This window comes from Hyperoodon ampullatus (assembly GCF_949752795.1).
Source record: "Hyperoodon ampullatus genome assembly, chromosome: 8".
In the NCBI taxonomy this organism is placed as follows: domain Eukaryota; kingdom Metazoa; phylum Chordata; class Mammalia; order Artiodactyla; family Ziphiidae; genus Hyperoodon; species Hyperoodon ampullatus.
The window spans coordinates 109516312-109533573 of record NC_136921.1 but is presented as its reverse complement, the minus strand read 5'-3'; positions in this window follow the sequence as shown (position 1 = coordinate 109533573).

Sequence of the window (17262 nt, the reverse complement as noted above, 5' to 3'; positions counted from 1 at the left end):
AGAAAGAAATAATTAGTAGAAGAAAGAAAGAGAGATTGAAAGAAAGGAAGAAGGGAAGTAAGGAAGGAAGGAAGGAAGAAAGAAAGAAAGGAGGGAGGGAGGAAGGATGGAAAGAAAGGAAAGAAAGGAGGGAGGGAGGGAGGAATGAAAGCAAAAGGAAGAGTGAATGGAAGAAGAGAGGGAGGGAGGGAGGAAGGAAAGAAAAAGAAAGTGGAAAGAAGAAGGGTGGGAGGGAGGGAGGGATGGAGGAAAGAAAAAGAAAGAAGGAAAGGAGGAGCGGAGGGAGGGAGGGAGGAAGGGAAGGGAGGAAAAAAAGAAAGAGCAGGTAAAGTAAAATAGAATAAAGTATGAAATATAGTAGCGTTATTAAAATTAAAAAGTAATTATTGAAAAAAAACACGGACCGAAAGAACCCTGGGACATATGGTGGAAGCAAAGCTATACAGAGAGAATCTTACACAGAAGATTACACATACACATTCACAAAAAGAGAACGGGGGAAAAATCAAAAATCTTGCTCTCCAAGTCCACCTCCTCGATTTGGGATAATTCGTTGTAAAAAGAGGAAAAGGGCGAAAAGTCTGAAATCTTGCTAAGTCTACCTCCTTAATTTGAGATAATTCGTTGTAAAAAGAGGGAAAAAAAAGGGGGGAAAGTCTTAAATCTTGTCCTCAAGGTCCACTTCCTCAATTTGGGATGATTCGCTGTCCATTCATGCACTCCACAGACGCAGGGCACATCAAATGGACCGTGGAGCTTTAATCCGCTGCCTCGGAGGCTGCACAGAGAGATTTCCCTGTCTCTGCTCTCACAGCTCCCGGGTCTCAGCCTTGGACCTGGCCCCGCCTCTGCGTGTAGGTCGCCGGAGGGCGTCCGTTCTTCGCTCAGACAGGACGGGTTTAAAGGAGCCGCTGATTCGGGGGCTCTGGCTCACTCAGGCAGAGGGGAGGGAGGGGAATGCCCTCTCCTCGCGCACCAGGCAACAAAAGGGAAAAAAGTCTCTTGCCTCTCCGGTAGCTCCAGACCCTTTCCCCGGACTCCCTCCGGGCTAGCACTAACCCCTTCAGGCTCTCTTCCTGCCGCCAGCCCCAGACCTCTCCCTGCGCTCCGACTGAAAGCGGATACCCGAGCCTCAGCTCCCAGCCCCGCCCGCCCTGGCGGCCGAGCAGACAAGTCTCTCGGGCTGGTGTGTGCCTGAGGGCACCGATCCTCTGTGCCAAAATCTCTCTGCTTTGCCCTCCACACCCCTGTTGCTGTGCTCTCCTCCGCTACTCCGAAGCTTTCCCCCTCCGCCACCTGCAGTCTCCGCCCTCGAAGGGGCTTGTAGTGTGTAGAAACCTTCCCTCCTTCACGGCTCCCTCCCACTGGTGCAGGTCCCGTCCATATCCTATTGTCTCTGTTTATTCTTTTTTTTCTTTTGACCTACCCTGGTATGTGGGGAGTTTCTTGCCTTTTGGGGGGTCTGAGGTCTTCTGTCAGCGTTCAGTAGGTGTTCTGTTGGAGTTGTTCCACGTGTAGATGAATTTCTGATGTATCTGTGGGGAGGAAGGTGATCTCCGCGTCTTACTCTTCCGCCATCTTCCTCCGGCTCCATGAAAACTTGAAGAAGAAAAACGGCAAAGAATCAGAGGGCACATCTTTTAATGCCAGTCATGGCTGGTTTCATCGGTTCAAGGCTAGAGCCAACGTTCACAATGTAAAAGTAAGTGAAGAGGCAGCAAGTGCAGATAGGGTAGCTGTCCAGAAACATCCGGAAACACTTTGAGAAATTATTGATGATGGTGTGTATTAACCCAACTAGGTTTTTAATGTGGATGAGACACAACTGTACTGGAAGAGGATGACAGACCAAAGTTACATCAGTAGGGAGGAAAAGTTGATGCTGGGCTTTAAAGCAGCAAAGGATAGGTTAACTGTTGTTTGGTGGCCATTCTTCCAGTGATATGAAGCTGAAGCGTCTCTTAGTTTGTCATTCTTAGAACCCAAGAATCCTTAAAAACATAGCCAAGGGCTCTTTTCCTGTTGTGTGGAAGCGTAACCCCAAATCCTGGATTACACAGGCCACGTTCCAGGACTGGTTTTGCCACCACATTATCCCAGATGTAGAGAAATATTGCTCGGAGAAGGACATTCCACCAAAACATTCTTTTGCTGCTCGACAATGCTCTGGGCCACCTTCCATCCATGGATGACTTTAATGCCAATGTCAAAGTAGTGCATCTGTCACCGAATACTACGTTGCTCATCCAACCTATGGACCAGGGAGTCAGAGTGACCTTCAAGAAATATTATTTATGTCACACTTTTTGTCAGGCAGTAAAGGTAAGTGACAAATCAGGAACAACCTAAGGACAGCTTTGGAAGGACTATAACATCTACAAGACCATAAAAACATTTGCTTTGTGTGACAGTATAGTGGTCACTGTGAATGGGGTTCAGAAGAACGTTTGCCCACAGTTTGTTCATGATTTTTGTGAATTTGAGAAGGTAGATCAGAAGTCCGAAGAGGTCTTCAGCAATGTAGTGACACTCAGTGAGAAGCTGGAGCTAGATCACAAGAGGACAATTTCATCGAACTCCTTGCTGTGCAACATGAGGAGCTTACTGATGGAATTGGAGGCCCAGAGAAAGGATGAAGAGGGACAGGAGGAAGAAAAACTAACTGAAGAACTGAAGAGATTCACAACACAGAAAATGGCAAGGGAATCTTCTTTATTTGAGGAAGCACTGTTAGTTTTTGAGGCAGAGGACCCGAACCTAGAATGGTACTCAAAGGTGGCAGCAGCCATTCAGAATGAAATCCATTGCTACCTTTTCATCTATGATGAGACAAAAGACCTACTACCCAGACATCAATGGATCATTTTTTTCAAGAGGGTAGATAGAATTAAATCCAGCAAGGAATGAGAACTTGTGTCATCAATGTCAGTTATGAGTGAAATGGCAGCTTGCCCTCTGTCTCCTACTACCGATAATCCTTCACCTATACCTTCTCCCACCTCCTCTCCCTCCTCTAATCAGTAACTCTTCTCACCTGTTCCCTCGATGCCAGCCCGAGTATCCCAGCTGTTGTACTATATTACTGTACTTTTCAAGTTACTGTACTGTAAGATTAAACATGTTTTCTTTATTTTTGTGTTTGTTTTTTATGTATTGTTTGTGTGAAGTGTATTATAAACCTATTACAGTACAATACCATAGAGCCGACTGTGTAAGTTGGGTACCTAGGCTATGTTTGTTGGACTTACAAACAAATTGGACTTTCAAATGCACTCTTGGAACAAAACTTGTTCATATGTAGGGGACTTACTCTAAAAGCATAAAAGAAACAGGAACTAATCAAACTTAAAAGCTGTTGCACAGCAAAGGAAGCCATAATCAAAATGAAAATACAACCTATGGACTGGAGAAAATATTAGCAAATTATGAGACTGACAAGGGCTTAATTTCCAAACTGCAGAAACAGCTCATACACCTCAATAACAAAATAACAAATTACTCAATGGAAAAATGGGTAGAAGACCTAAATAAACATTTCTCCACAGAAGACATACAGATAGCCAATAGGCACATGAAAAGATGCTCATCATCACTAATTATTAGAGAAATGTAAATCCAAATTACAATGAGGTATCACTTCACACTGATCAGAATGGCCATAATTTAAAAAAATCTACAATTAACAAATGCTGGATGGGGTATGGAGAAAAGGGAACACTTCTACACTGTTGGTGGCCATGTAAGTTGGTGCAGCCACTATGGAAAACAGTCTGGAGGTTCCTCAAAAAAACTATAAAGAGAGTTGCCACATGATCTAGCAATCTCACTTGTGGACATATATCTAGACAAAACTATAATTCAAAAAAATACATAAAACCCTATGTACATAGCAGCACTATTTATAAAAGCCAAGATATGGAAACAACCTAAATGTTCATTGAAAAATGAATATATAAAGAAAGTGTGGTATACGTATACAATAGATATTACTCAGACATAAAAAAGAATGAAATAATGCCATTTGCAGCAACATGGATGGACCTAGAGATAATGATACTAAGAGAAGTAAGTCAGAAAGAGAAAGAAAAATACCATATAATATCACTTACATGTGGAATCGAAAACAGGACACAAATGAACATGTCAGTGAAACAGAAACAAACACACAGATATAGAAAACAGAGTTGTGGTTGTCAAGGAGAGAGCGATGGAAAGATTGGGAGTTTTGGAAAAGTAGAAGCAAACTATTCTACATAGGATGGACAAAGCACAAAGACTACTGTATAGCAGAGGAAACTATATTCAATATCCTGTGATAAACCATAATGGAAAAGAATTTATATATATAAAACTGAATCACTTTGCTGTGCAGCAGAAATTAATACAACAATGTGTAAAGGCTGCAGATGGTGTGGTGAAAAGGGAACCCTCCTGCACTGTTGGTGGGAATGTAAACTGAACAGCCACTATGGAGAACAATATGGAGGTTCCTTAAAAGCTAAAAATAGAGATACCATGTGACCCAGCAATCCCACTACTGGGCATATACCTGGAGAAAACCATAATTTAAAAAGATAACGTGTACCACCATGTTCACTGTAGCACTATTTACAATAGCCAGGACATAGAAGCAACCTAAATGTCCATCGACAGATGAATATAGAAAGAAGATGTGACCCATATATACAATGGAGTATAACTCAGCCATAAAAAGGAACAAAATTGAGTTATTTTTAGTGAGGTGTTTGGACCTAGAGTCTGTCATACAGAGTGAAGTACGTCAGAAAGAGAAAAACAAATACCGTACGTGAACACATATATATGGAATCTAGAAAAATGGTACTGACGAACCTAGTGACAGGGCAGAAATGAAGACACACATGTAGAGAATGGACTTAAGGACACAGGGCAGAAGGGGAGTCAGGGACATAGTGAGAGAGTAGCACTGATATATATACACTACCAAATGTAAAAGAGCTAGTGGTAAGCTGCCGCATAGCACAGGGAGATCAGCTCGGTGTTTTATGTCCCCCACAGGGGTGAGATAGGGAGTCTGGGAGGGAGCCTCAAGATGGGGGGATATGGGGGTATATGTATACATATAGGTGATTCACTTTGTTGTAAAGCAGAAACTAATACAGTTTTATAAAGCAATGATACTCCAATAAACGTATTTAAAAAACCCAAAACATTGTAAATCAACTACACTAGAAAATATTTCTTAAGTGAAAAAGATTTTTTGAATGTAAGTTTTTATTGTGTGTGTGTACCACAGGTTCAATATATATGAATTATGTCAAACTGATTACATTGTTTTTCAAAATAAAGAATGTTTGATATTCATAATATAAATGCAGAAAAAACTATCTTATTTTTTTCTAAAGTTCAGAAATAGCCATTTTGCTCATTCAGTATACTATAAACCACTAACTGTTAAAAAGGGATTCGTGACCTCTTCCTTCCAAAGAAATATTTCTGCACTCACATAAGTTTAATAGAATGTTCCGCCATGAACTGACTTCCCACCTTAGAGACACGAGATTTACATCCTGAAATCTCTTTCTTGGAAAAATGTCCAATAGGCATCCTAGCATTACAGAAAAGAAATGCTTTTTTCCAGATCTCAAATTACATACAACTTTATCAAGACATCATGTATGTTTTTTTTTCCACACACACAGACTGTATTTTATTTTTACAAGAGAAAAATCAACTGACACCAAACATTGTAACTGGATGACCACAACAAAAGCAACAATGATTGCAATTACCAAACGTGAAACACACTCATACTATGTCATAATATTGACATTCAGTCCAGGAATCCTCCACTGTAACAGCTCCTTTACTTTGCAGTGAAAGACATCATGTATTTTTAAATTATCAGCACTCACCTGAGGTCTTTAAAAGTCAACAAAAATATAATTTTCTGTTCTCTTTCATTTATTCTGGTTCTAAGTGGTCATTTCTAAACAAAAGTACTTAAGTATGTTAATGTCATCTTATAACATCATATTTCAAATGACTACCATCTCTCCAAAGATGCAATATGAGGAACTCATAATTAGGCTCTCCAAAGTATTACTCTCTGAATATGTATTACACTTCTGCTGAACTCCACATTGTTCATTATTCTCTGAGAATATTATTTTTCTTGTATGGCCATCTCACATGCTCTTTCATTTCATGAAATTTTTTCCTAAAATTTTATGCCTAGTTTATTTCTTAGAAAATGCATTATTCCAGATTGATATTTATAGACACAAAGACTTCTATATAATTCCCTGAGAGTTTCAAGAACTCCTTCTTCGTTTTTTTTAATACCTAGATTCTGAAGCTCTCCACAAAGCAACACTAAAATTGCATTTTCATAAGTATCTACATATTAATCACACATTAATGTATTTACAATTGTATTATGCTTTATTGCTAATTTTGGAGCATAAACGTAGCAGTCTTATTTACCACGCTCTTGGAAATCACTTTAATATGTGTACTTAGGACTTGAAAAGAATGGATAAATAAAAACCTGAAGAATATGCAAATACAATTTATATATTTCTCATAAAATTAGGTGATTATCTGGGGCTTCCCTGGTGGCGCAGTGGTTGAGAGTCCGCCTGCCGATTCAGGGGATGCAGGTTCATGACCCGGTCCGGGAGGATCCCACGTGCCGCGGAGTGGCTGGGCCCGTGAGCCTTGCGTGTCCGGAGCCTGTGCTCCACAACGGGAGAGGCCACAACAGTGAGAGGCCCACGTAATGCAAAAAAAAACCAAAAAAAAAAAAAAAAACCAAACAAACAAACAAAAGAGAAATTAGGTGATTATCTAACCCTTATCCAGAAAAAAGAAGAGCCCAGATACTCTGCAGTCATGATACTCGAGAATGTGTGGTCTTCCAGCAGGAAAACATGCAGTGATCCATGTGACCGAGTTTACCTGTGACCAGCTGGGGTTAGTGACCTATGCATTCCTTACATGCAACATATCAGGAGTGGCAAAAGGGAATTTGTCAGTTGTGGCAATAAGTATAATGAAGATTTGTAGCAGGTCATGCTCATATATTCAGCACAGGTACAATCAAAATTTTGCTCAATTCTGGTACATCTAAATTTGTATCTGTTACCTTGTCTTTAACGAGGAAATGTCAGAAATTACTTACAAAAAAAAGTGTTTTGTTTGTTTGTTTGTTTTAATTACAGTCACCGTGAGTAAGACATAGCTCAGAACAGCTAATGTGACTTAGTGATTCTCTCATCAGGAAATACAGTTTCTACTTCCTGTTTATTCTCCACATCCTATAGTAAGTTAAGTTTCAGTGAAAGATAAATCTACAGGGTGAAAAGAAAAGAAAACTTACATGTGTTGATAAGATCATTCTGACAGGTTTTACCACGTATGTCAGTGTTTCTGGGGATGGACACAAGCTAGAGCTCCCTACTCTGACATTTTCACTGATGTCATTCCCCTTGATCCTCAATTTGAAAGTGGATAAAAACGTTTTCTAAGTTTTCTTCTTTAAGAAATTAAATAAAGAATGCTGTCTAGACATTATCCTCTAATGATTTTCAGTCAGTGGTCATCAAGAGAGGAAAAGCACAGAATCTCATCCCCACAGAAGGGTGACATTCAGTCAGGTAAGAAAATTCTCCCTAAAATCAGAGCTTCATCTTTAACATTCAATCAAAGGCTTTCACAGGTTCTTCATCACTCTGCACTCAGCCCTACCATATGGGATTGGCTCTGAGAATCTCACATCAGATGACTGACAAACATGTCATAGTACACTGATCTGGGACCAGATCCTGCCTCTCTTAATGATCTCCCGCAGGGACATTGCAATATTCTAAGATATTTCCTGGAGCCCTCTATTCTATACAGGTACACTTCCAAGTAGAAAGAGAAGCTTTGATTCTCACTGGGACCCCTGCTCTCTCCAACCAACCTCTCTAGAAATATGATGTTCTAATCTCTCCTGATTAGAACATTTCATGGTCTCTCCCTGTGCTAATTTCCTAAAGGTAAAAGAGAAACAAGAAAGAGCAAACTATGCAGGGAGAAATATATAAGATTCCTTTACTTAATGTATTTATCTGATATACCCAAATATTGAGAAATATAGATTCATTTCATAATGGTCAAGAAAAGAGGAGGAGGAACCTCCATTCCAACAGTGTATATAAAATGGAATCAATATTCCATAAGCTCCAGCTTAAGCTTAGCTACGAGGTACTAACTCTTCTCATAAAGAAGCAGTAGTTCTCCATCATTCAAAGCACACTGAGGACTCAGACAGCTGGACACTGAGGGTGTAGTCTCCTCACTCGAATTCTGTACCTGCGTCACACAGCAATGAAATATTCCCAAAGAATTATTAAGGATGAGGTGGGGAGCCGAAATAAGAAAGATGAATCCACAGTCTGCCCTACCATCCATTCTGCTGGATGTTACCACCATCTTGGCCCAATAGGACCTTCCCACTTTTCTCTGGGCCTCCCTACTTTCCACCTCCATCCTCTCATTATATCTTACCTACACTTGAAAACGACTCTAGATTTTCCACTGATCTTCATCAACAAGCAATCCAAATAGCAACTCTGTATATAACTCCTTAGAAACCTCAGGTCTGACTCAGTAATACATGACCTTAGAAGTCGAAAGTTTTCCTAATTCCCTTTATTATTTTTTTTTCCAATTTCCATGTACTTACACTCTCAGGACCTCCACTGTTCTCAGGTTCATCTTCCTTGCAAAATCTGTCAACCTAGACATAGACTTAAGTACCACCCTTTAGGGCCTCCCTGGTGGCGCAGTGGTTGAGAGTCCGCCTGCCGATGCAGGGGATACGGGTTCGTGCCCCGGTCTGGGAGGATCCCATATGCCGCGGAGCGGCTGGGCCCGTGAGCCATGGCTGCTGAGCCTGCGCATCCGGAGCCTGTGCTCCGCAACGGGAGAGGCCACAACAGTGAGAGGCCCGCATACCACAAAAAAAAAAAAAAAAAAAAAAAAAAAAAAAAAGTACCACCCTTTAATTATCTCCTAGGGAATCCAGTTTTATAAAAGCCTCAACAAACCTTATGGACTTTATTAAAGACTCTTTAAGATAACCCAGGGGAGATAGCAGTACACCCACAGGTATCTATTTAATACACCCTCAGAGTATTTTTTTTTCTTTTTTATAAAGTCTCTTCTGCCCAGTGAAGACTCTCGCCTCTTCTTCAACATATGCAGTGTCTCACCCTTCTGATTACTCTCTGCTCTTTCCCAGGTCCACTCCCTTTCCTGATATTACATTCTTTCCCAATCTTGTATGTTGGTAAAATCAAATAACATAAAATATAACATGTTAATTATTATAAAGTGCACCATTCAGTGATATTATATACATTCATATTATTGGGCGATCAACATCGCCATTTATCTTTCTAATTCTTTTCTATGTTTTAAAACTGTAACTCTATATCCTTTAAACATAACTTTCCTTTTTGTTCCATAACCACCTGAAAAGCATCATTACCCTCCCAATTTCTATGGTTTTGACTACACTAAGTACCCCATATAATTGAAATAAGTAGTTGCATTGTTATGACTCACTAAAAGTCACAAAAATGGCATATTTGGTAGCTAAATTTCCTCAGGATTCATCCATGTTGTAGCATATTCCTAGATCTTTTCCTTCTTAACACTGAATAATATTGTATTATATGGGTATACCACACTTTGCTTATCCAGGAACTAGTGGATGAACACTTACGTTGCTTTCATATTTTAGCTACTGTGATTATTACTGCTCTAAACACTGGAGTACAAATATTACTTTAAGACCCTGATTTCAATTCCTTTGGGTATACCTCATAGTAAAATTCCTGGATCATGTAGTAACTCTATTTTTCAATATCTGAAAAATTGCCATACTCTTTTGCAAAGCAGCTGTATCATTCTACATTCCCACTGACAGAGCACAATGCTTCCAACTCCCTCACATTCTCACCAATACTTGTTTTCTGCTTGTGTATGTGTTTGTGTGCTTGTGTGTGTATTCATGCACACAAATATATAAACATGCACTTCGTGATGTGGAGCATCTATTCAAGTGCTTAGTCATTTGTACATCTTTTTGAAGAACCATCTCTTCAAGTCTTTTATCCATTTTTTTTTTTCGGTAAGTGGGCCTCTCACTGTTGTGGCCTCTCCCGTTGCGGAGCAGAGGCTCCAGACGCACAGGCTCAACCGCCATGGCTCACGGGCCCAGCCACTCCGTGGCATGTGGGATCCTCCTGGACTGGGGCACGAACCCGTGTCCCCTGCATTGGCAGGCGGACTGTCAACCACTGTGCCACCAGGGAAGCCCTTTTACCCATTTTTGAATCAGGGTGTTTGCTTTTTGTAGAGTTGTAGGAGTTCTCTGTATATTCTGAATAGAAATCTCTTGTCAGATAGATGGCTTTCAAATATTTTCTCCCATCTTGTGGGTTACCATTTTGTTCTGTTTACATTTCTTTGATACACATTTTTTAAAAATTAGATAGTGCAAATTGTTTATTTTTTTTTTGTTAGCTGTACCTTTGTTGTTCCTTCATTTCATATTGAGGAAAACTGCCAAATCCAATGTCATGAAGCTCTTGTCCTGTGTCTTCTGCTAAGACTTTTTATTTTATTAGGTCTTATATTTAGTTTCGTGATACATTTTCATCAGTTTTTGCCTATAATATTAGGGAAGGATCCATCTTCTTTCTTTTTCACGTTGACAACAAGATTTCTCAGCACCATTTCTTGAAATCATTGGGCCATACATCAGGGTTTGTTTCTGGGTGTTCTATTCTATTCTATTGGTCTTGAATAAGGGAGAAAATAGTATAACCTATCCAGGTTGATGAAGAGCATAAAGAAAGACCAGGATTGAGAATAAGGCGGGCAATATAAAACAGCAGGGAGTAAAAGACAGTGTGAGAGAAGATCTTGTATTTGTGAGTTCATGGAAATATGATCAGGCTAAAACCACTAAATTCCTGACTTTGAACAATACGGTAAATGTGCTAGCAAGAAACATAACACTTACGCATCTCTGGGAAATATAGTATGGGCATAAAGATAAACTACACACAAATATATTAAAAAGGGAAGGGTTTTCATGGTGTGAGAATATTGTGGGATTTGAAATACAATTTACTTCTGTTCTACCATTGTCTCTAAAATTTATCAAAGTGTATATACAAGCAATTCCAATTCTGGTAATGTGCTTGACAGGTTTATATATGAACTTCAACAGACCAGTAAATGTACATTCATAGTAGGACTGTTCCCTAAACCAAAAAACAAAACACAGGAACTGGGAAAGACTAGAGTTCACTTTGTCAACACACATACAGATGCAGTGATGGTTAACTGTCCAAAAACAGAAGGTGAGCATGGGTGCAAGAGGTTAATCCTCAGGCTGGGGTGGGGTGCAAAGTTTGAGGTTAACACAGGGAGAAAAGGCTTTTTCCTATCCTTGATTTTTGAGGTACGGAAATTCACAGGGCACTACCTTCATTTCAAAATGAATGAATGCAGTATTCCATTTTTTAAAACAGGCAAAGTAAACATGAGTGATAATAAATTTCAAACTGTCGCTAATCAAATAAGATACTAAGAAAAATTAAATAATATGATTTAAGAATGAAGTGGAGAGATTGTCTAAGATGGTAGCATTCAAAGACCCAGAGCTTGATGCCTCTCATGGGCACACAAAAGTCACAACTGTTTACAGAACAGCAATTGATGAAAAAGGCCGGGACCTACCATAAAAGATGTTTTACAGCTAAAGATATAAGGAAGGCACCTCGGCAAGACAGGAAGGAAGGGCAAAATCTCAACAGAGTCAAGACCCATACCCCCAGGTGGGTGGCCCACAAATAGGAGAATAATTACAATTTCTGAGGTTCACCCAGGTAACAAGGGGTATGAACCCAACATCAGGCTCCCAAGCCCAGGGACCCTGTACTGGAAAGAAGAGTTCCTAGAAAGTTGGGCTTTGAAGACCAGTGGTGCTTATTTTCCAGAGAGCCAGCGGGTTGTGGGAAATAGAGATTCCACTCTTAAAAGATGCTCACAAAATCCCACATGATCTGAGAATCAGAACACAGCAGTCAGTTGAACAGATCCTGGGTCACACCTACCTCCTGATCTCGGAGAGTCACCTAGAGAGGCAAGAGGCAACTACAGCACAGCCTCAGGGACATAGACACTGGAAGCAGCCATTTGGGGGAGCTCCTTCTACCTCGTGGCCACTGGTACCAGCAAGCATAATTTCCGAATCCTCCCTCTATCTTTTTAGCCTCAGGACCTAGCCCTACCCATTTCCACCAGACTATAGACACAAGTACTAGGATGCTGCAGGCCAAGCAACTAACTGAGCAGGGGCATAGCCCCATCCACCAGCAAACAGGATGCCTTCAGAACCTCTCATTGCACAGCTGCCCCTGGACATGGACCAGCCACCAAAAGCCCCAAGACCAACCTCCACACCTCAGTGGGCAGGCACCAGCCCCAGAGTCCCTGGCCCCTCTGACAGGTGAGCCTGTTCTGGCCTTGGAATCAGCCTCATTGTCAGCAGGTGATTACTGCACAGGGACTGGAATGAGCTTGGACCTACCCAACAGCAAACTTGCTCTAGCAGTGGGATCAGCGTCATACACCAAGAGGCACACACCAGCTCCAGGAATACCACAGCCCACGGGCCTGTGTGACCAGAACACTCACTTGCAGGCCAGAAGCAGCCATGGACTCAGCTGGGTACTGACCCTGCCCATCAGAATGCCAACACAAGATTAGGGGTACCCCAGATCCTGCAGATAGCTGTGTCAGGAACAGTGATCCAACACCAACTCTGCAATTCCTGGGTCCTGCAGCCAGAACTCAGGACCTGTGTCTTCCTCGCAGTAGCCAGCATCGCCCCAGGACCAGTGACTGGGCACTAGCCCTGCTATCACCTGGCCTGCAATTCTACCCATAAGTGAACCAGCACTAGATTTGGTGTCCCCCGGAGTTGTGCAGCCAGCTGCCTTATGATTTAACCTCACCAAACAGCACAGACAGCCTCCATACAAGGCAGAGTCTGGCAAACAAGCACTCTGGGGGCAGCCAAGCCTACTAGACCACCCACAGTAGTCAGCCCACCACAACAGAAGAGCTCAAGCAGCCCACATAGGGGGTAAAACTAGAACATATAGCTCTGGTGACCAGGGGACAGTGGGCTGCTGGGGCACATAGGACCTCTCCTACAAAAGGCCACTTCTCCAAGGTCAGGAAGTGTAACGAACCTACTACATACATAGCAATAAAAACAGCAAGTTAAGAAAAATGAGGTGACACAGAAACACGATCCAAATGAAGGAACAAGGTAAGAACTCAGAAGAAGATCTAAGTGACGTGGAGATAGCCAATCTCCTCAACAAAGAGTTCAAGGTACTGAATGTAAAGGTGATCAAAGAACTCAGGAGAAGATTGGATGACCAGAGCAAGAAGTTAGAATTTTTTAAAAAAGAGTTAGACCATTAAAGAACAACAAAACAGAGATGAGGAATACAATAACTGAAATGAAAAATACACTAAAAGGAAACTACTGTAGACTAGATGATACAGAGGAATGAATCAGAAAACTGAAGGACAGAGTACTGACAATCACTGAAGATGAACAGTAAAACAATAGATTAAGATGAAATGAGGAAAGTTGAACAGACTTGTGAAACAACATCAAGTGTACTAATATTTGCATTATACTGGTCCCAGAAGCAAAAAGAAAAGAGAAAGCAGTGTAGAACATACCTGAAGACATAAGAGCTGAAAACTTCCATAACCTGGGAAAGAAAACAGACATCCAAGTCCAGTAAACACAGTAAGGCCAAAACAGGATCAACCCAAAGAGGACCACACCAAGACTCATCGTAATTAAAATGGCAAAAAAATAAAGATAAAAAAACACTATTAAAAGGAGCAAAGGAAAAGCAACAAGTTACAAACTTGGGAACTTGCATAAAGTTATCAGCTGACTTTTCAGGATAACCTCTTCATGCCAGAAGGGAGTGGCATGGTATATTTAAAGTCATGAAAGGGAAAAGCCTATAACCAAAAATACTCTACCCAGGAAGGCTGTCCTTCAGATTTGATGGTGAGATCTAAAGTTTTACAGAGAAGCAAAACTAAAAGAGCTCAGCATCGCCAAACCAGCTTTATGAGAAATCATAAAGGGATTTTTCTCAGTGAAAAAGAAAAGGCCACGACTGAAACATAAAAATTAGGAAAGGAAACTTACTAAAGGTAAAACCTCATTGGATAAGGCAAATATTCAACAAAGGCAGTAAATCAACCATGTACACAGCTAATAGGAAGGATGAAAGAAAACAGTAATAAAATCATCTATATTCACAATAAGAAGTTAAGGGACACACAAAACAAGTAGATGTAAAATATAAGGTCAAATTCAGTAACTGTGGGGGAACAGAGTAACAATGCAGGGTTGTTAGTGCCCATGTGAAATTAAGAGCTCAGCAACTTAAATAATCACACACACACACACACACACACACACACACACACACACACACAAACTGAAAGAAATCCAAACATAATATTAAAGATAGTCCTCACATCACAGATGAAGGGAATAAAAGGGGAAGAAAGGAACACTGAAGAAACTAAAGAGGGATTCTAAAAATACCCAAGACAAATGAAAATGAACACACAATGATCCAAAATCTATGGGACACAGCCAACACAGTTCACATGGGGTAGCTATAGTGATACAAGCTTATTCTTAGGAAACAAGAAAAATATCAAATAAACAACCTAACATTACACCTGAAGGAATTAGAAAAAGAAGAAAAAACAAAACTCAAAGCTGTCAGAAAGAAAAAAATTAAGAAAACAATACCATATGCAATCACACCAAAAAAGAATAAGGTACTTAGGAACAAACACACCTAAGCAGGTTAAAGACATGTACTCAGAAATCTATCAGCCATTGGTGAAAGAAGTTGAAACCAACAGAAAAAGATGGGAAAATATATCAGGTGCATGGACTGGAAGAATTAATACTGTTAAAATAACCATACTACCCATGACAATCTACAGATTTAATGCAATCCCCATCAGAATACCAAAGCATTTTCACAGAACTTGAAAAAATAATTTTAAAATTTGTATAGAAACACAAAGACCCCAAATAGCCAAACAATCTTGAGAAAGAACAGAGCTGGAGGCATCACGCACCTTGACTTCAGATTATACTGCAAAGCGACAGTAATCAAAGAGAATAGGACCAGAGCAAAAACAGACACAAAGATCACTGGAATAGAATAGAGATCCCAGAAATAAGCCCACACACGTATATTTAATTGATTTAGGACAAAGCAGGCAATATGGAGAAAAAACTGTCTCTTCAATAAGTGGTACTGGGAAAACTGGTCAGCTACATGGAAAAGAATAAAATTAGAGTATTTTAGCACACTGTATATAAAATAAATGAAAACTGAATAAAGACCTAAATGTAGGACCATAAAACCCTGAGAGGAAAATACAGAACGTTCTTCAACATAAATGATAGCAACAGTTTTGGGTTCAGTCTACTAAGGCAAATGAAACAAAAACAAAAATAAACAAATGGGACTTCACTAAACTTAAAAGATTTTGCACAGCAAAGGAAACCAAAGACAAAATGAAAAGACAACCTGCTGAAGGAGAGAAAATATTTGCACATGATAAGAGGTTAACACCAAAAAGATGACCAAGCAAGGGTTCATATCTAAACTACAGAAACAGCACATACAACTCAATATCAGAACAACACCCAAAATATTTTTTTTTAAATGTGGAGACCTAAATAGACATTTTTCCAAGGAAAAAAATACAGATAGACAGCCAGAACTCACAAAGATGCTAAACATAACTAATCGGCAATAAAATGCAAATCAAAACTATGAGGTATACCACCTCAGTCTTGTCAGAATGGTTGTCATCAAAAAGGTCACAAATAAAAAAGGTTAGTGAGGATGTGGAGAAAGGGAAACTCTTGTACACTCTTGATGTGAATGTGAAGTAGTGCAGCTCCTGTGGATAGCAGAATGGAGGTTCCACAAAAAACTAAAAATAGAACTGCCATAATATCCAGCAACTTCACTCTTGGGTATATCAGAGGAAAACAAAAACACTATTTCAAAAAAAATAACTGCACACCAATGTTCATAACAGTGTTATTTGCCATAGCCAAGATATAGAGTCAAACTAAGTGTTCATCAATAGGTTAGGGGATAAAAATAAGATTTTTTATGATGACTTCAGAAAAAAATGAAATTTTGCCATTTGCAAGAACATGGATGGACTTGGAGGGTATTATGCTTAGTAAAATAAGTCACAGAAAAAGTAAGCCTGGTATGATATCATTTACACGTGACATCTAAACAACTGAATACAACAACAACAACAAAACAGACACACAGATTAAAGAACAGACTAATGGTTACCAGCAGGGAGAGACAGGGTGGAGGAGCAAAATAGTGGTAGGAGATTCTGAGGAATAATCCACTATGTATAAAATCAATAATCTACAGTGACGTACTGTATAGCATGGGGAATAGAGCCACTCTTTTATAATAAGTATAAATGGAGAACAACCTAAACATTTATGAATCACTATGTTGTACCTCTGAAACTAATATAATAATGTAAATTAACTATAGATCAATAAAATATAAAGTAAGAAACAATAAAGGGGAGACAGATTATTAGATAGAAATCAATTAAATAAACACAAGTTTTGGAAATCAAGGAATTAAAAAACAACATGTAAGACACAACATTGACATTTAAAGTGTACGATCTATTCATTTAGAAGAAATCATTTAAGTGGTGAAAAATGGTACCCATTCTCACAGTTTTGTACATCTAGGATAAATTATTATCTACAAAAATATGTTGCAAATATTCACTCAAAAAGAAAGAGAAAATTTGGATTAACCCATTTTAGTATACAAATTTAATATCAAAGTCTCTATGTAACATTGATTTCAATAAGTTCTGTTAGCCACTTCTAATTTCTTTGTGATGTAAAATCTTTTAAGCATAAAAATCAGCCTTTCTACATTATTCCATTAGACATACATAGAAGTTAAAAGAAATGAGAAGACAGAAAAATCAACCAGGAAGGTGAATTTTCTGAGAAACAGTCATTCGTTCTCCCTCCTCCTTTTCTTTTCCTCCTTTTCCAGGTCTCTTTCGGTTCCAATC